Genomic DNA, 20,182 nt, shown 5'->3' on the forward strand with positions numbered 1-20,182 from the left:
ATGCGAAACTTACTCCACCTTGCGGTAAGACCGTTATATGTGGCACAAAAATGGGATGTTGCATTGAGTTTGCGTGTGAACTTGTAGTTTTGTGCTGATGGTCGCCAGTATTTTGGTGGCGGCATCAGGGCAAAGTTCGAGAAAACACTTTTGATTTAAAATAATTGAAATGCGTCCGTAGCACATTGAATATCTCTCAAAGGATTGAAAAATGTATTGCCTTTACTGGCTAAGCATTCTGCATTTACGTTTTTGGTGTGTCTCCACTGTGCTACCGATTAATACGCCACCGTCCCTGGCTATAGAGTGTCGCGGAAAGCTTACATATCCTGTTTAGAGGGGAGAAGGAAGAATCAGCAGTCACCCTTCGGAGAGAAAAAAAAACTATAAAACTCTTATCAGACCTACCCTAGAATATGCGGATATAGTCTGGAGCCCCCATCAAACAATTTTAATCAACAAATTAGAGCGCATCCAAAAACTAGCAGTAAGGTTTGTAGTAGTAGTAGTAAAAGACTTTTATTCGACCATAATTTATAGGCCGAGCATGTCGACCACCTGGGCGACCAGAAGCCGCTGTTCTTGTTCCCCTTCAGCGCCAAGCCAGTCGAGCCAGGTGGTGATGGATAGAAAGGGTGGGGGGACTGCTGAGCAGCCGGGCAATAGAAGAGGCAATGGGCCAGGTCCGCATAGATACAGGGGCAGTTGGGACAGGAAGGGTCCGATCGATAGCGATAGAGGAAGAGGCGGGACGGGGTGGTAACTGCATTCATCTGAATGTGCCGAAGAAGGCGAGACTCCGGCACCGTGAGTGATGGATGAGGGGGAGGGAAAAGGCGTTTGTCGAGGCGGAGCTCAAGGTAGACCTCTTTTATGTGCGGCGAAGGGTGAGTCTCCCACCGTCTTCCGAGGGCTTGGGCCAGGGGATCAACGGTGCCCGGAAAAGTGTGTCGCGGGCGAGCTGATGGGCCAGCTCATTGCCGTCAACCCCTGAATGCCCAGGGACCCAGCGGAGGAAAACGATGGAAGGCTGCAGTGCGGAGACCGCTCGTTCGACCTCCTGTTGGAAAGAAGGGGTCAGGGTGCGTTTCTGTATGTGGTGTATAGCGGCTTGTGAGTCTGAATAGACTGTGTACTCTAGGAGAGAGGGAAGGAGGGCAAATGACTGGAGGGCATGCGCAATGGCGAGGACCTCGAGGGACAATGCGTCTGGAGGGTGTAGATACGGCCCGCTGGTGTGGGTTTCAGGAGCAGGGAGGTGTGGATGGTACAGGGCGTAGCCGCAGGAACCTCGAGGAGCCACGAAGGAGGCATCCGTGTAAGCTACACTCTGGGTATCAAAGAGAGGGGAATGGTGCTGTGCGGCCGCATGACGACGTCCGGCGTGCAGGACGGGGGACATGTTGGTCGGGAGAGGAAGGATACGAAGATTGGGAGCGGGGGTGGGAATAGGAGAGGTAAACGGGGAGATTGGAATGGGCGAAATACCCGCTTGAGTCAATAACCACTGACCCTGACGGGTAAGGGAAAGCCGGGCAAGCTGCGAGTCACGATGGAGACTGAGAAGAGAACGAAGAGGATGGAAGAGGCCTGTGGCAAAGAGCTTAGTGGTAGATGTAGTGATACGGAGGTTGAGAGCTGCCATGTAGAGGCCCACAAGGGCAGTCTCGAGAGCGTTGAGTCTGAGTGAAGGAAGCATAGGGTGCAAAGTACAAGACCTTGTTGAGGGCCAGCGCGTGGGAAACGCGGCACGCGTGAGCCTCGTGGAGACCTGAGCGTCGAGTGACCACGCGCCGCAGGAGGTGAGTTACAGAGTGGCAGGTGGTGACAGCGCGGTGGAGGGCTTGCACATTCTTAGCCGCATGCAAAGGGAAGCCAAGAACTTTGCACTGTGTGACGACAGGAATGGGAGAGCCAGAAAGGTGGAGAGAGACGAAGTGGTTGTGTGAGCGCTGGTAGGAGGAATGGTTGAGAAGGAGAAGCTCGGATTTCTCAGGAGCAGGAGAGAGGCCAGCGGTGGTGAGAAAAGAGTCGATGAGATCTAGGCCACGTTGCAGGGTGTCCTGTACGTGACCGGGAGAGCCAGATGAACACCAGAGAGTGATGTCATCGGCGTAAAATATATGATGCAGGTCGGGAATTTCAGCTAGCTGGGAGGCGAGAGGGGCCATAGCGAGATTGAAAAGGGTAGGAGAGAGAACAGCACCTTGAGGAGTGCCACGGGTGAGGTGGTGTGGGTTAGACAAGTGGGTATCTACTCGAAAGCGAGCCACACGTTTAGAGAGGAATGAGCGGATATAGGAGTACATGCGAGAGCCACAATCCAAAGAGGCGAGTTGAGAAAGGATGTGATCGGGGCAAACACCGTCAAAGGCCTTGCGAACATCGACAGTCACAAGTGCGTAAATTTGAGTGGTTGTAGGGGACAGGAACGTTTGCTGGAGAATCAGAAACATGTCCTGTGCACAGACGCGGCGTCGGAAGCCAATGAGAGAATGGGGGAAGAACTCCCGTGCCTCAAGAAAATCAGAGGCGAGTCAGAGCCATTCGCTCAAGGTTCTTACCAACGCACGACGTCAGGGAGATTGGGCGGAGGTTAGAGAGAGAAGGAGGTTTGCCCGGCTTTGGAATCATAGAAATAAGGGAGGATGTCCAGGAGCTCGGCAAGCAGCCGCTCTCCCAGGCCTCATAGTAGGTTTGAAGGAGGAATTCTTTGGCGCAGTCAGGAAGGTTACGAAGTGTGGTGTATGTAATGGCATCCTCACCGGGAGCCGAGCGTGTAGCATTAGCAGCCAGAGCAGATTCGAGCTCGCGGAGAGTGAAGCATTGGTCCAGATCGGGGTTAGGTCCACCTGAGTACACCGGGTAGGAGGGTGCCAGAGGGGGCGGGAAGTAGAGAGAGGCGAGCTGATCAAAAACTTCGGAGGGAGTCCCCTGAGTGAGGGCTTTAGCTAGAGTGGGAGCAAGGGCAGGCTTAGTGCCAAGGAGGGATTTAAAGAGAGACCATGCGGATCGCGAGTGCAATGCAGAATCAAGGCCATCACAAAGAGCATTCCAACGAGAGTGCTCGAGGGAGGCGCAATGGGCGACGATCTCAGCCCGCAGAGCAGTGATCCGGGAGGAAAGTTGGGCATTGTGTGGTTGGGAGCGAAAGGAGCGTTGAAGACGTTTACGGCGACGCCATAAACGGCTAAGGTGAGGATCTGGGTCTTGGATTGGGTAACGAGAGCGAACGCGACGGCTAATGGACTTGAGCGCTGCAGAGATGCGTGACGTCCAGTCGTCGTAGGATTGAAAGGAGTCGAAGGCGAGATTCAGAAGTACTTGTATTTGGGCGTGTTGGTTCATATCTTTTCAGGAGGACACAGGGGCGCAACAAAAACACACGGACATAGAAGTAGACAGGGACGAGCGCTGTCCCTGTCTACTTCTATGTCCGTGTGTTTTTGTTGCGCCCCTGTGTCCTCCTGAAAAGGCGAGATTAGTGCGAAAAGCATGCCAGTCAGTGTGAATAACCGGATGACAGCGAGGGATGTGGGAAAGAGAGGTGGTGATATGGATGAGAAAGTGGTCACTTAGAAGAGTTTCGGCTTTCACCTGCCAGTGAAAGGAAAGTGAACCCCGAGAGAAAGTGAGGTCGGGTGTCGTGGGGCGTTGTGAGGCAAGGCCCGCTCGAGTAGGAGAGCCAGGAGTATTAAGAAGGGTGAGGTAGCGTTCCTGGGCCAGAAAATGCAGGAGGCGGCCGGGTTTGATGGTTTGTGGGTAGCCCCCTTTCTCCTTGCTAAACAACGCGAGTGTGCTAAAGCTGCATACCTCCGACGCCTAGCTTTGCGCCGGGCCATTCAACCCACCACCCCCTCCTCCTCCTCCTCCTCTAATCATGAATATCCATCAGCTCAGATCACGTCACCATCAGGCTCCTTCGCCGCCATAGTTAAAGGATCCTCAGTGCCAGCGTCCCTCTCTTCCACTACACCACCCTCTCCATCCTTGACTGACGCGAGCCGCTCCTTCGACCTCCGGCTCGCAATGCTGGAACGCCAGCAGCGAGAGCAGCAGCGCATTTCCCACGATCTACAACAGCAGATACATGCCTTGAATCAAACCTTCCAGACAACCACCTCCTCTCTTACCTCCCAGCTTAGCAAGCTAAATGAGAACCTTGCCACGTTCCCCACTCTCTCCTCCAGCGCCCAGGTCGCCCCTTTGGCTGACCTTGCCGAAACCATCACACAGGCACATCACAATCGCTATGTTCAGCTGGAAACTTCGGTTCTCCAGATTTTTACCACCCTGCAAGCACAATCAAAGCAATTGGAATCTTTCACATCTATGCTCCAATCCGTCCATGAGTCACTGCCCCCGGCAAAAAAGAAGGAACGCGTACCATCGCGTTCCTCTCCACTCTCATAATGGCGTTTGGCGAGGACCTCGAAATTGTGCAGTGGAACTGCCGAAATCTTTGCCACAATAAGACCCGCCTCCACCAGTATCTACTCACCCGCCCCTCTCTGCCTCATTTTCTCCTTCTCCAGGAGACCCGGACGGCCCGCAATGTCCCAGGCTACCGCGCCTACCATGCCACTACGGCCACACCACTTGCGTCTATTTATGTACGCATTGACGTGCTCGTAGAGCAAATTGACATCACCTCCACCCTCCTTAAATATTTAGTTTGTGTGGTTTATTACCACCCTTCTTCCCGCATCTCACTCGTCCTTTTGTCTTTTTACAATCCCCCTGTCACTTCCTCTTTATTCTCTGCTCTGGGCAAATTCCTTCACTCTCTTCCTTCTACCTTCCATCTCCTCTTTGGTGGTGACTTTAATGCCCCTCAAGGTTTGTATACTCAAAGTATTCTCGCCAGACTACCGCTACCAGTCTAATAATTCAATCAAATTTGCAAAGCCTGTCACAGCGAAGAATCATTTAAAGATTAAAGTTTCTGTTCCAGCTTCTTCACGGCCACTTCAATATAACAAATTCACAATACTTACACCCTCCTTTCAAACACTCGTATAGAACTAACCATAGTAAAACAGTCCGTCAACCAGTCAGCCGTGTAAATATCCACAAGTACTCCCTGTTTCCATATGCTATATCCTATTGGAATAAACTGCCTGAAGATGCAGTGAAGTGTACGTCCGTGAAATTATTTGTTAATAATATTGAAAAAATTGACTTTTCTGTTTAATTTTCTCTATTATTTTTGTGTTTAGATCACAGAAGATCTCTGTATTTTTGTGTTTGATCACATTGATGCCTTGTTAACACTCCTGCAAGGGCCCGAAAAGGGCCTGCAGTATGTTGAAATAAATAAATATTCCAAATGCCTAAAAAATGAAGGGCTAATCATAAACAACAAAGGCAACCGCGGGAAACCAATTAGGAAATCAGCTAACCACTACAACGGATCAAGTAGCTCCTGCGATCAGCTGGATTTCGGGCTGGAAATTTGGGGTCCAAGAGGAAAAAGTTATGACTAGTTCACGCCTTCATTAACGGTGTGGTCGCATACTTGACACCTTATCTAAGCTGGAAGAAAACGACCAAAATAAAAATGGAGTTTATACTTAGGTAAGGAAAGCACTAGACCTCCCAACCAATGCCAGCACTGCTAAACTGATGAAAATGGAACTTCGCAACAACCTAGAATAATTCATTGCGGCCCATATCTCCACAGCAGCAGAGTTTTAGTCCGAGAGGATACAGCGCCAGGGTACAGCGACATTCTCGAGAACCACAGTTTAATTAGAACACGATACTGAGTGGGTCCCAAGGGATCTGCTGACCTCTGAAAGCCAAGCACATTTAGCGGCCCGCCTGGCGACTCCAGGCTCATCATTGCCTCGGCTCCTTCCTTTTTTAGCGCTGTAACCTTTACAAAGGCATACATCATTGAGTTAGGCATAGGTTACATGATACAAAATGTGACCTTTTTCCGCCACACTGGCTGGCCTAAAAACGGCAAAAATATCCTTGCAACTTGCTGAAGGTGATTAAGTACAGAGCTCTGTTGGATTTTGATTTGAATGGAACAAAAGTTGGCCAAACAAGAGAATAGTTTAGAAAAGAGAAAAATGACAAACATCGGTATATGACAGTCTAATTGTTCATTGACTCCAACATCTTCAAGACTAGAGGTTATACAAAACAACAAAACTTCCAAAATATTGTCTACATTATAGAAAAACTAAGGAATGCAACAGTGCAGGTATGATCAAGGCACCATTTTTGCAAACTTTTCGCAAAACAATATCGGAATAAATGAGCATGCAAGGCATTGAAATCTGGGCCAATATTACACTATTACTGTTGCCATGCCAAACAGAACCCCGTTGAACAAGCAACACAAAAAAGCAAGCTCAGGTCAAGTCTCGCTTCGAAAAGAGCTTGTCAGCAGCATATATCACTTTTATTGCAATTTAAATATTAAAAATAGGCACTGTAGTTATAGTACAAAAACGAACCAAATAAAAGCCCAATTATTCAAGACCAAGTGCCAAGTCAACTTGACATTGTGTAAGGGATACAGCAGAGAGAATATAAATGGTAAAAATATCAGAGAAATCGGTATATTGTGATCATATATTTTATCACACTTCCTAAAAAAAGATTAAAATGACTACAATAAGAAATCAAGAAAGATACAAGCAGTGCAGATAACATCACTTCTTTTAGAGCTTGCGGCCACATGCAAACCTAAACAATCAATCGAGTTAAACATCATAACTAAACAGCTCACAGACATGCATGTACCCAAGAGCTTTCAGAGGTGCGTAACACTAGCGAATTCTTTCATGAATTCCTTCATGAAAACAAAATTCCTTCATGACTCCTCCAGTCACTATATTAACAAAGAAGCACAATGACATAACCAATAACTCGTAAAATTCTACACTGCTATAAGCCTGACAACACTCGCATAAGTACATGAACTTGTGTACTGTAGTTTCAAAAAAACTTGCTGAATTTATCTCTAGAAAACATACCTCAACATATTCTGGAAAGTGAACAATTGAAAAACGTTTCTTTCCTGAAAATTAGAACAAATTAAACTTTTTCAAGAGCATGGAAAGGCTCTTAGGTCGGTTCGCCAGTAGTCAACGTGGCAATATACAGTGTCTGGCAGGGCAATCCTCAGCGGCAGGACGTGTATGGCGGAAAATTCCGGCGGATAGACGAGGATTTTATGTAATACGTCAGCAGGCAGAAAATGAGGGCACGCTATAGGTTGCCGCTGCTGATCGAGATCACTTCTTTACTACTTCCAGCGTAAACGCAAGTGTGTTAAGCACAGGTATATAAATGAGGTGCAGTCACTTGCAACTTCAGGCAGTGGGATCTGTGGAATGTTAAATTAGAGCCAGTGAGCAACCATTCATACTTAAATAATGGCTGGTATTCTCACCATAGTCAAACATGGTACACAAACATGAAATTTTTCAAGACGATTTCATCATATTAAAAAAAGTTTCTCATCATCAAAAGCCAGGATGCCAAAGAAACTGTTAGATAAATGAGTAAGAAATATTTCACAAACCTCGTTGATGAATGCGTGCTTGGAATGGCCTTGTAAATGCTTTCCAATGGCAAGAAATGTGCCTCTGCGTCCTTCTTTGGAAGAAAATACTTGAGCTACTGCTTTGAGTTTTCCTTCTATATCTCCAAAGATCCGCTTAAATCGAAGTTCCACTTTAATGTACAACTGGAAAAAAGTCGTTAGAAGGAAGCGTAAATCCGTCAATTAAAGCAAGCATTCTTGAAGAAAAGTTTATACAATTGAAAGCAGTTGTCAGTAATATTAACAAAAATAATTTTTTTTTCCTCATGCAAGTCAATCTGAGTGCAATTTAATTGGGTTTTCAATAAATTCACTAATGTTTTAACACATCATAAGACCTCATTTCTTCACAAATCGTAATTCTTTAATCAGCTGCCTGCTATTCACTGTAGCAGGGTATATGGCAATGCTCAGTTATATTCTTGCAATGTTCACTTACAATATTTTGCAGCAAGAATTACTGGGGCAGGGGATCATCATGGCAATGGCAAAGTTACTCAGAGCTTCTTTCTGCACAAAACCTAAACTGAACGTGACAAATGTACGCAAAAATAAGTGGAAATGCAGTGTCTGCTGATGCCGGGATGCAGTGACTACAGCACTACATTTCATCTACTCAGTTGGATTATATCATGCATCTTCTTTTGCTGGTTCGCACAAAAATAACAGCCACGTAGTTAGCTATGAGCGTTGTATTCCTTGCACTAAGTATTAAAGCAAAAGAATGCACATGACATTGCTAAATAGCAGATATTGTCCGGATGGATGCCATTGTTAATGTAACACGCAATAACGGGGGTCACGTTCCCACCGAGCTTATTGCTCATTAAATGAGTGTTTCGTTTCTTCGAAAACTGATGCGACACCACCACTGACCGCTCCAATATATGCTAATTAGTGAGGCTCAGTTATTGTCTATGTGACCAGAGGACCGTTTTGAGGATAAATTATACTCCAAGAATGAGAGTTTGTGCCGGAAATTAGCTTTATTATTAAAGACAATTTACTTATCATTTACCCCAACACAGCCATTCGACTACATTGAAAATATTGTCAGGTTTCTCAGAGACCTAGTAACTGAGGTAGAAAATTAATGCATTATAATTGCCTTCAACCTGTCGATTTGTCAATTGCCCTTATCTTTCAATACATTTTTGTGTTCCAAATGTTTTTCAAGAATATATTGAAAGTGTACGCTGAAATACTCGGTATATCAGCAAAGTGCACTACATTAAACGAAGAACAAACAAGAAAAACTTAAGCTGTCACGGCAGTTTCGGGTGGAACTGGCATTGTTCCTGGAGTTTTTTGTGACCTGTCCGAAAGAGCTTTCCCTCGCAGGATTGGTAGAACACACTCAGAGAATTCTGGCATGCTTGCAAGGAGCCAGTCTCCGAATTCCTAAAAAGAAACTAAGCTTCATTCAATGAAAACCTGCAATAACACACTCAAGTTCTTTTTTGCTTCCAGTAAGCAACATCAGGAATAAAACATTCAAAAATCACCGGCATTATAACAAAGGTGACTCATAATGACATTTTGTAATAACAGACAAACAGTCATCTCTTGCATATGTATACAATAGCCAGGGATACAAAAGGAGTTCAGATTTGATGACAACATTATGTGGTGCCTTCATAAGTAAAAATTTATTCACTCGCTGTGAATAACTCACTTTTGGCAAGACCAGAAGAGTGATGAAAATCTTTCCTCCCCAAGGTACAATTATTTCTACTTCACCAAACATTGGAAGGTCATTTTGTTCAAACACAAGCACATCAGAGATTGAGATCCTAACACCAGATGCAAAGGCTGAACGCATGGACATAGCTGTTTGGCTTATACAGCAGCAGAATGCAGCCACACGGCGGAAAACACAGAGGCCGACCACCTGTGGTGGAACCAAGAGCGTACGAAATGTGCTCGCTCAAATTTTTCCAGCTGATGCGCCCCAATCTTCCTACAACTCTTACGCTAATTCGCCGAAGAAAATGTATGCGCTGCTGGCTGCGTTGCTGTGTTTCGCTTTGAGCTCTTGTGTATTTGAACTGTTGAGTTAGAAATATACGCAGACGGCTGGTGAAATGATACCAGCTTTCGAAGTGCTTCTCCAGGGTTCGCAACGAGGCTTCGAATGTCCATCAGCGCTCGGTAACGCGAAGCTGAACATCTGTGAAGCAGCTTTGGTTAAACTGACGGCCTGTACTCGCTGATAACTGATACTACTTGGTTCGGCCCAAGCTTGGCACAGAGTAGAAGCGCCTCTTTCAGAGGCCAAAGACATACGATGCTGATTGTTTTTTGCTCGTAGCTTTTCTCTTTGCAGTTTTGTTTCAGGCACAAAGTAGAAGGATGGCGGATTACTTAGTATACTGTCAACGTTCAATGAAACAGTGAAGGCAGATCGCTCTGGGTCTTCAAACGTCTACACGGCTTCAAGTGTCCAGGGGCGCGTGGTAACACGAAGCCATACAGCTGCGTAGCACCTTTGGTATAGAACCTATGGCGTATGTGTTCGCTGATAGTTGATACGAAAAAAAAATCTTACTGCGTATATGCGTGCTTCTGCCAAAGAGGGCAAAATCATCTGTTCCGTATCGCTTTTATATATAGCTTTAGCTTTTCTGTATTTGACGTTTTGTTTTGACCACTATAATGCAGAAATATGCCGGTTTCTTTTAACGGTATCACGAGCCTGCTTAGTGTTTCTTGTTGCTTTTCTTACAATGAAAATAAGAGCAGATGACTACATATCTTCTGCTCAGTAAATTCCGATTAAAACTCAGAACGTGCTTAGAGTGCCTAACTTGAAATAGTGTCGAAACGTACGAGACATGAGTTTGCCCACGTTGACAGCTCCGGAGACTTCACTACGCCTCTCGAACTCATCTGGATGCATTGTTCACGAGTCAACAAGCCAACACTAGTGCTTTCAGTAAATGCTATTATATTGTAACGAAACGTTCGTCCGTGACGGCACGGCGGCTCCACCGCATCGAGGAAGGGGGCTGATGGACGGTATTAGTTAATTTCATTTATTAAAGACGAGGCGGATCATTAGTTCAATCGAACGAACTGATATAGATCAAACAATAAAGCATTAAATCATAGTACGCAACATCTTCCGAGCAGAGGTCCCGAGCAGCACCTCGGACGGTCGCCGTTCCTCTTCCACTTTGAGCCAAAACCCCTCTGAAATACGATTGCCCAGGATTTCGGGGACCCTTTTGATGACCAATCGGTAACGCGCTTGTCGGAGCCAATGAGAAGAATTTTTTTAAAAGCGAAGAACTAATAGCACGCCGGTGCCCACGAGATTCTTTACTCTCGAGCACCGCGTAAATTCCAGGAAGACGCGACGCATTTTTGCTTGATACACAAACACACAAAAACGGCTACCGAAACCCAACGAAAGCAAACACAATCGGTACAGCACGCAACGCTCCGTTCGCGCTCCCAGCCGTCACGACTCGTTTCAGGGACATTCGGTCTGTCACGCGGTGCGCTTTCCAGAGACATAAATTACCGCGCTCGCAAACTTCCAGGTGACCGTGTATTAAACAAACTCGTTTGGCGGCTGGTCCGACAACTTCGGACTCGCTCCTCTACAACCAGTTAACCGTTTTTCTCGTAAACCTTGAATTTACAGAGAGATGTGGAGTAATGCTGTGATAACTCTGCTGCCGCCATCAAGTAAACAGCCACGCATGTGGTTTCGTATCGAATTGTAGTACAGAGATTTAAAGGCAGAGTGTGGGCAGGAATAGGAAGAGACGTCCTTCATGCCTTTGACGGATCACCACTTATTTCGTGGTCGCTGCATACTGTGACATCTGCAGTGGAGTGGAAAAACGTTTATTCTCGATAAGAGAAAGGGGAGGGGGGATATACAGGAAGGTGGTGTCCTCAGTGCAGGACCCCAGCGGCTCTAACGCATCAGTAAAGTACACTAGCTAACGCATTGCGTAAAACATGGACTACGCCTGCACAGGTCCTGTCAACAGCCGCACAAATATTGTAACCCGAGGCGGAATGAAGCTCCAAGAGCCTGCAGTACAGAGATTAATAAACAAGTTCTGGAAGTCCCGTTGAATATCGTACCGCAGCCCCACTCTGCAAGCGTCCACTTTCATGAATACAAAAAACATGTCTTATACCAAGCACAATTGCACATAAAAGCGCGCATCGGCCAACAAGGGAAAACGGTTTCACGAAGAACAAGGACTTGTAGGCAGAAATTGCTAATATGTTTCTTGAGACCAGTAACCTTGGAAACTACTAGGCTGCGGAATATGCTGCGGCACTTCAGCAACTCCACTGTCTTGCTCTGGGCCACCTAGGTAAAATACGAAGTAAAATGCACGACAGAATCATTTGGCAATAAAACGAAATTCACACCGTCTGTACCGCACGGAATCCTCAGCAGGACATGTTACATAAAGTTCGTTGGCGCCACACTTTCAATATTACTCTTTATGTGCCCAGTTGTATCGCCAAAATCTTATAGCGCACCAATCAATCGACATTCATTGAAACGATGTGCAAAATTCCAGCATTCAGACCGCCGTGCCTTACAAGCGTGCTCTTTTGTAAGTATGCAATAATGTGCACACGCATGCAAACGGTCAAGAATTAGCGCTAGATTACCCCCGTATTATCCCACCTAATGACCCCAAAGACATACTACAACAATAGTCTAAAACCAATATTCTGGATAACCGAACTTATTGACAGGAAACATCGCGCAATAGATGTCTAAGGCACTCAAACTACTGAACCAGATTTCGCTTCGAAGTGCACTCAACGAGCCTTACAAATGAAGCTGTTCTGGCAAATAGAGAAAATACGCGCTTCAACAAGCATGAAATAAATGACTTAGCAAGTCATTATTGTGCACATGGTAAAAAAAAGGCCACTCACCCAAGTCCGTTATTATTCCATGAATCCCTGGAACGTGATTGCAGCAGTCGTAACGAATAGCGCAGCGTGCGGAGCCGTCTGCCGAGCACACGACGACGTTTCTTCGACAGTCACAGTGAGCTTCGTTGCAGCTGCCGCGCAGTGTAAGTACCCCACAAGTCCCTGCTGCTCAGTGGCATTAATGACGCGGTGCGCCCCAAACAAACCACTTAAGTAACGACACCAAAAGACGGCGTGGTTCACGAACGGTTATAAGTCTAGATTGAAGAACAAAGCAGCTTCCGCAACGCTGCAACGTCCACGCCTTCTCATTGTCTAGACTTGCCGGCGTGCAACGATGCCAAGCGTGAAGCAGGAGATCGCTTTTCATTGGGTGAAGCGCCGGCCGTTTGCGCATGCGCGTCTCACGCATACTGGAACGGCCGTCATTTAATATTTTGAGTAGTCCTTTGCCAATTACTCGTTTCCTGGGCACCGCCGTTCGTACCATGGGCGCATTACGCTTTGATTTGTGATATATATTTGCCACCTGAAATGACACATTGGAAGCGTATGTAGAGAGCCGCAAGAAGGGAAGTCGAATCGCGCACTCGGCAGCCCGCAAATGCGGTTACGTACGCTGTCGCCTTCCCAGGCTTTGCCCTTCCATATGTCTACTTTTTGACCAATAATTACGACCGTTGTTATCGCGTGTCAGTTCGAGGAAGATGAGAAATAGGCTCTATCCCAGGTATCGAGAAATTACGTGTAATTTGAAATATTTGTTTATTAACGCTTGTTCGCGCAATAAAACCGGAACAGAACATGTTTAGGGAAGTGCACGTTGGGTTTCTTTGCAAAAGTCATGGACAGGAATTGAACATTCAAGATGTGTTCTCTCATAATCAGCCGCAAAATACTGCATTTGCATTGCATTCGCAGCCTCCTTTGGTAAAAGTAAAGACAGATATCTGATAACGCGCGATTCAATGTGACTGCGACCCAAAACAGTAGTATCGGGCTGATGCGATAACGTACGTTGATGTCTCCGGCATATTAAAGCATCTACCTTGCGGTCACAACAGCAGCCTTAATGTATCAGAAAAGCACGTTCCCGCACATAAAGCAGCATACGTCTCCTCTATGTGCATATCTCCTGGCTTGTCGACGCATATAGGTTACCGTGCTGCCCAAAGCTTACTGCGCAAATGTTAACTGCCAATTTTTTTCATCGTAACCTTTGAAACGGTTGACGTTTGGCCGTTGTAACCTTTTGGCACCACAAAAATAAAGAAAGCATAATGAAAACATAAAAAAACATTAATTGTAACCTTTGCGAAGGAAGCTACTCACGTCCAAAAGTTACGTTATAGGTTACAGTGTTTAGAGTGTATCATACGTGCACTTCCGTTTCTCTACTTCTGTAAGGCGATGCCGCTGTGCTTTTTTGCACGACAGGCGCTTCACTGGGCAGAGACACGATAAACTGCGGGATGATAGATTAGGTACCGTGCTAGCCTGCCCTGAGCCCACGCAAAGCGCATGTGCTTCCCGTTTAAAGACAGAAGACACTGTCTGGTTCGCTGGCTTCCTTGAAACGACGATCAGAAGAATAAAATACAGTGTTGATCGGGTAGCTATCTTCAACTTTCTTGCTCAAAATTATTTGGTCTAAAACGGTTTAACGACGCTAAATTTCTCGCTTCAAAAGGGGTGGTCGCCCCCCTGTCCGGCTCCGTTAAATCTGCCCTTATGTACATACACTGATTCAAGAGCTACGCTCTGATAAATGCTGCAAAGTATTCATGGTGGTTCAAGAAGCAGGAGGTTCTGTTTCATGTTTCAAGCTTAACAACTCTGGCGCACCGCACAACAGGTTATAAAGCAGAAAAGTGCTAGAGAGTAAGCAAACGCTGCTTGCACAAGGCGAAGCTGCTATAACGCATATTTTTGTATAGGCCACAAAGCTTGAAATAAAATCTAATTTCCTTAAACCACGCTTGCGAGGAGTCATCTGAGTAGATAAGGAAATATGTGCGCAAAGTTTGAGTACACACTAAAAACAAATCAAGCCAGATGGGTGTTTTTGGCTTGTCCTCTAGCGTCCTCCCAAATCGAGGTTCGATATACATCGTTAGACTTGGGGTAGATTTCAGCACCAAAAAATACGGAGGACTTACGGTTGGTGAAGAGAGCAGATTGGGTGTAAATTTTTACACCAAGAAATACGAAGCCATTGCCGTTGACAACGGGAGTATATTTGCTGTAGATTTTTACACCGAAAAATACGATGCACTTCCGGTTTGCAATGGGAGGTTTCAACCGCGGCGATACGCTGAGCGGTGGCTGCGGTGTCGTGTTTATGCAGGTGCCGATTTTGCAACGCCGGCATCTAGGAGGAGGTGACAGCGGTCAGTTTTTCTATATTTCATTTTTGCTCTTTCTTACAGGGCTACTAGAACTGCTAACTATATAGGCGGAACGGTGCTAGTTCGTTAATCACAATAATCAGGTTCGAATGCGCTTTGTAATCATGAACAAAGCCCAATCGAACTTCAATGTTGAGACATAACAACTAGCCCCGTTTCGTCCATGCCGTTACGAAGTAGTAGTGTAAGGAATAGGGCAAGAACGCTGGATACAAAGTGCATGGGACCGCTGTCTTCACCTCCTCCTGGATGCCTGCGTTGCACGATCGTTGCGCCATGCATAACACGACGTCCTAGTCACATCGCAGCGTACTGCCGTACATCGCGGAAACAAAACGAGACCAGCGTTGGCGGCAAGGAAACGTCTTTATTTTGACTCGACTGAGTGTACGGCACTTCTGTAAAAAATACACAAACCATGGCTCCGGCGCTAGCCGAAAGTATCTTGACGGTGTGGTTCGCAATGGGCAAGAAAAGCAGAGTTGGGGAGACGACAGGCAATAAAACTGAAAACAAGACCGTGGTAACGGATCTACATGCCAAATTCCTGCAACACATTTTTCTTCTCGTAAAAGTATACCATCTCTTCACTGTGGTCCAAAAACCGAATCCCTAAAGTTAAAGAACCTGAATGGTGCACAAGCCACTTGCGAGCAGCTCCACATTGGACAAATAATGTTTGCCATCTCTCTGCCTTTCGAAGTTTTTAAAAAGAATGCATTTGTATATTGTATCCTTAAAATCCGTTCATTACTGTTACTTATTTTTGCAGTCCATATGGACCTTTTTAAAGAAAATTTTGAATTCCGTGCTCCACTCGCGCATTGAAAATATTTTTCGAGCACTATTTTCAAGCAGTCTACAAGTCCTCAAAGTCGATAAAAGCAGGACTCGCAGTAAGGATTACACAAAAACATTGCGTATGGCTAGTGCTCCGTGGTTTTATTTTCGAACAAAAATATAGTTCTTGGATTTTACCTTCATAGTGCAAGGTAGCTGTGTAAGTTTTTTAGACATTTTTTTTCGAGACTGCAGTTTTAAGCGCTTTACAGAACATTGTTACTAGCACGTCCTCAAAACGCTGTTCCCAATTTAACTTGTGCATGCGACTTACATTCATTCCATTGGATGTTCTAAAACACTGAATTACACAGACCACCGCTACAAATAGCATTGGATTATCAAAAATGTCAGTTACTAACCTACACACATATCTGAGATATTAACACCAGCAGCATTAAAAGGCTGCTTAACATGTCAAGATTATTCAATTGAAAAGAAATTGAAGAGCCTGCGTAACGAAAAGGTCACAAAGACCTGTAGATTACAATTTTATTTTTTTTTTAATGGAGGACAATAAACAACATTTGAAACCACAATTCTTGGGCAGGTATTAGAGATAGGGACTAACTTGAAATCAGCACCTAAAAGTAATCAAAACGATACAATAGCAAATCTTGAAAAACAATACAGAGTTGACTTGAAAACTTATTCACTACACTTCAGGCTAACTGGTGCTGTCAGATAAGATTAGCTAAAAAAATAATATGCACCAGACAATTCCCAGTGGCTAATTCCAAGTGGCCATCTTCAAGAAGGAGATTACAAACTACAGTAAAAGAAATACTAAACAGACATCCTAAAGCATCCCACTAAAACTACAGTAAAATATTACAGGTATCCAACCTCTAATGTTTGTGTTTGTTCTTGAGAAACACACAGGATGAACATAACCTTAGAAAACGTATACGATACATTCAGTTTAACACAATGGCATAAAAAGAACACAAAAAAAACTTTACACTCAATATATGGAGGCCTATGCTCTAGAGAAAGTTTATGTGCCCCAAAAGATATGTTAGCCACCCATTTGAAGGAGCCTGTCGGAAATAAAATGCAGCACTCATAACTTATATGGAAAAAATTCGAATACAGAAACACATGCAGACTTGCTTTTAAATCTAGCTAACAAGTAATGACTAATGCTGAAACACAAGGAGTTAGTCAACCTGGTATTACGTGACTGTGCACACTACAAGCAAAGCAAAAACACATGGGCTAAGGTCAAAGCACTCAGGACACAGGCATTCTCTTTGATCGCGAGAAAGGCATTCATCACCTTCACTTTAGGACGAAGTGAAGAAAAATTCCAAAAAAGTTTCCATGGCAACTGATCAGACTAACGACTAGTAACTTTGTGATTAAATAAGTAATTGAACTTCTGAAGACCTGTTTCTAAGCACATGTTTGCTTGAAAACTTAATTGTTCACCAAATCCATTACCACCTTTATTTTTTTTAATTAAAGGATATGTATAAATGCTAGCAAATGTGTCATGTGGCAGAACGGGAAGTCTATTAAAAAACAAAAATATTACAAAATGCTGACAGTGGTCCCAGGAAGCTGTACGAGCTAGATGCAAAAACATAAAAACCATGACTAGCCCATGCAGGGACAAGAAACCAGTGGGGTAATGATTCTTAGGGTCAACGAAATGTTGCTGTTCCTGTTTGTCATGTCTTTCCAAGCTGTCACACAATGCGAGTGCAGCATTTGTCGAAGTTTAGAGCCCAATGAATTCGCTTCTGAGCCTTGTTATGCATCGCTAGCATTCCAGATCTCTTGAAGGTACAGAAAATCTTGCCCTGACCATCGTGAATGTTGGATATCCATGGACGCTCAGAAGCCTTATTACACGGCTTAGAAGCCAAACCCTTTGGCTCTGTAATTTTTGACAAAGGCTATACATCAGTTTTCTCACAGATTCATGCTGATATTGTTTTCCTTTTTCTTCGCTCTGGCCAACTGTATCACGTTAACATTGATAAGTTAAAGCAGCACAGTTTGTGTTCCACTACCAGTATTCCAAACAGTACTAAAAAACGACATGTAAAACATGTACAGGCAGATAGAAGAGGCAGCTGTGAACGAAAGACGAAGTGGTTTTTAAAAACTGATGAGCTCAAAACCATCGAAGCGTGCTTTATTTTAAGCCAAATATCTAAAGCACTCTCAAGAAAGGTCAGCAGACAGAGTGCCTTCTTTAGATTTTCCAAACGGAACACCCAGAAGGCTGCAACCAGCAGAATCCCCACAGAAGCGATGAGGTTTTCACTACAAGGTGATGGCCAATGAACAGGAGAACTGCGCCTTGATAGGTGAAGAGGCATGCTGCAAGTGCTTGGTCATGCAAAATTAAAAACGAAATATCACTGACATTTCTAACACTTGTAGAAGTGCAAAAAACACTGTTGCATCTCAGTATAATGCACATTATGACACTATCCTAGGGATGAATTCATGAGGGGGAGATCTCCCCTCCTCAAAGTGAGAAATTTTGCATAGAAAAACCATGCTCAACCCAATTTTTTCAAGAATAAAGTCAAAGAAATGCGAGGTTCAAACATGTCACTGACCGATTTTTAAAGATAATGGTAACCAGGCTAATGTACTTGGAGCTATCAACACTGTCTAGCTTCAACTTCATTGCCCACCTTATGTGCAGAAGACCTTGGTGACAAGTTTTGTATCAAAACTTTTTCATTCATGATTCGTTAGTATGGATCAATCACATTGCGAGAATTTTGCTCGGAAACCAGAGTGTCCATATTACAGAGGTGCAACTGTACATATGATTTGTTCATTAGAGCCATGATCACAATTAGTGCGCCACCACAACTATGTAAAAGTTAAAAAAAATGCTGCAATGGCCTCCCTGTCAAAGATTTGAAAACCATATTCTAGCTATAAGACAACTGAGCTGCTCAATCTCATTTAATTGCAACCAGTGCAGCAACAGCCTAACTGCAATCGAACTAGAGGCTAAAGAAACAATGGTGAGTCACTGCTCATAAGGTAGCGTGATACGAAGTGCGTATTCGAAAGGTACAGCTGCACACGAAATCTACCACTCTTCCTTTATCCGTGACATTTGATACATATGGCGACTATAGGCATTTTTCTGAGCATCGAAGAAGCAAATGTTCTCTAGGGAATCACATTTTGAGCACCTATACCAGCCCGGGATGCAACAATCAGTACTCCCCATGAATCATATTTGCGTGTGTATAATGAAGACCTAAAAATACAAAACAATTACGGTGTTGTTAAAAGTGTATATCGCCATTATACACAGCTTGTGAACTAGCACTCCACAATGATTGGATGTCATCGAAGACTACACCACAAAACACTCTTTTCCAACTCAAAATAAAAAAGCTGCACCGTATCCAGACCTCATAACCATTTGTCAATAAAATGAAAAAAACACAGTCGCAAAAGCAAATAATGGTGATCGCCTCTCCATAATTTCATGCAAGTCTAAAGAAACCACAACCGTCTCAACATTGTATTATTGGTTAGTTGAAAAGAGTGGTAGTGAACACGCGTGAAAATGAGACAGTAGCAATGCAAATCCCAAAATAGCAGCGTGTCAGTACGGTGTATCTGGTTTAGTCATGAAATTACTCTATTTTCAGAACTGAGCATAGTTGCAGCAGTTACACCAGCTCCTTATTCCTACTATTGTCTTTTTTTAATTGCAAAAGTAACTATGCCTGAATTTTAACAAAAATCCCTTGGGGGTAAGCAGCTCCTTACTGTCACTGTTTGCATCCCGCTTCTTTGCAAGATAACGAAACATCAGGGCTTTGTGCCAGCCCCATTCTAAAATAAATAATCACAAAACCCAAGCTTTGCTAAGGCTCGTGACATCAATGACTACATTTGAGTAAATACTGTGCCTAAAAGGTAGTCACCAGATGCTCAGATAAATACTGAGCTGCTATTTTCGTACAAAAATTTCAGTTCCTGCCTATGTCCACCAATAATTTGCACAACAATACCTACAAGTGCTGCAGGGGGCATCTTTCTTTGCGACTTAACTCTGAACTGTTTGGTACTGCTTGTAGATTAAACTGATGCAACCTTGGAGTTCTTCATAGATTAGAACCTGTATAGAACAATGTCCAGTCAGGTTTGATACCAAACAAATCATTATGAATAAAATGTATGTCGCTCGAATTACTGACTCCGATAATCATAGGTGAGCAAGGCAATGAAGTATGTGATGCTTTGAAATTAAAGCAGCTGTTATGTTTTCACAAATAGTGACAGCACGTTTATACTGCACCCATCGAAGTTATGCCGCAACGAACCGCAGAACATAAGGCAAGAACTGACAGCCGTTGCTTTCTCGCTTTCACTCGTGTTCCAGTGACAAAGAGATTGCGCCATTGACTGAAAGCAACAAATAATCAGATTGGAATTGTAAATGTGGCGGCCGAATCTA

Source organism: Amblyomma americanum, chromosome 4 (genome assembly GCF_052857255.1).
Source record: "Amblyomma americanum isolate KBUSLIRL-KWMA chromosome 4, ASM5285725v1, whole genome shotgun sequence".
Taxonomy (NCBI): Eukaryota; Metazoa; Arthropoda; class Arachnida; order Ixodida; family Ixodidae; genus Amblyomma; species Amblyomma americanum.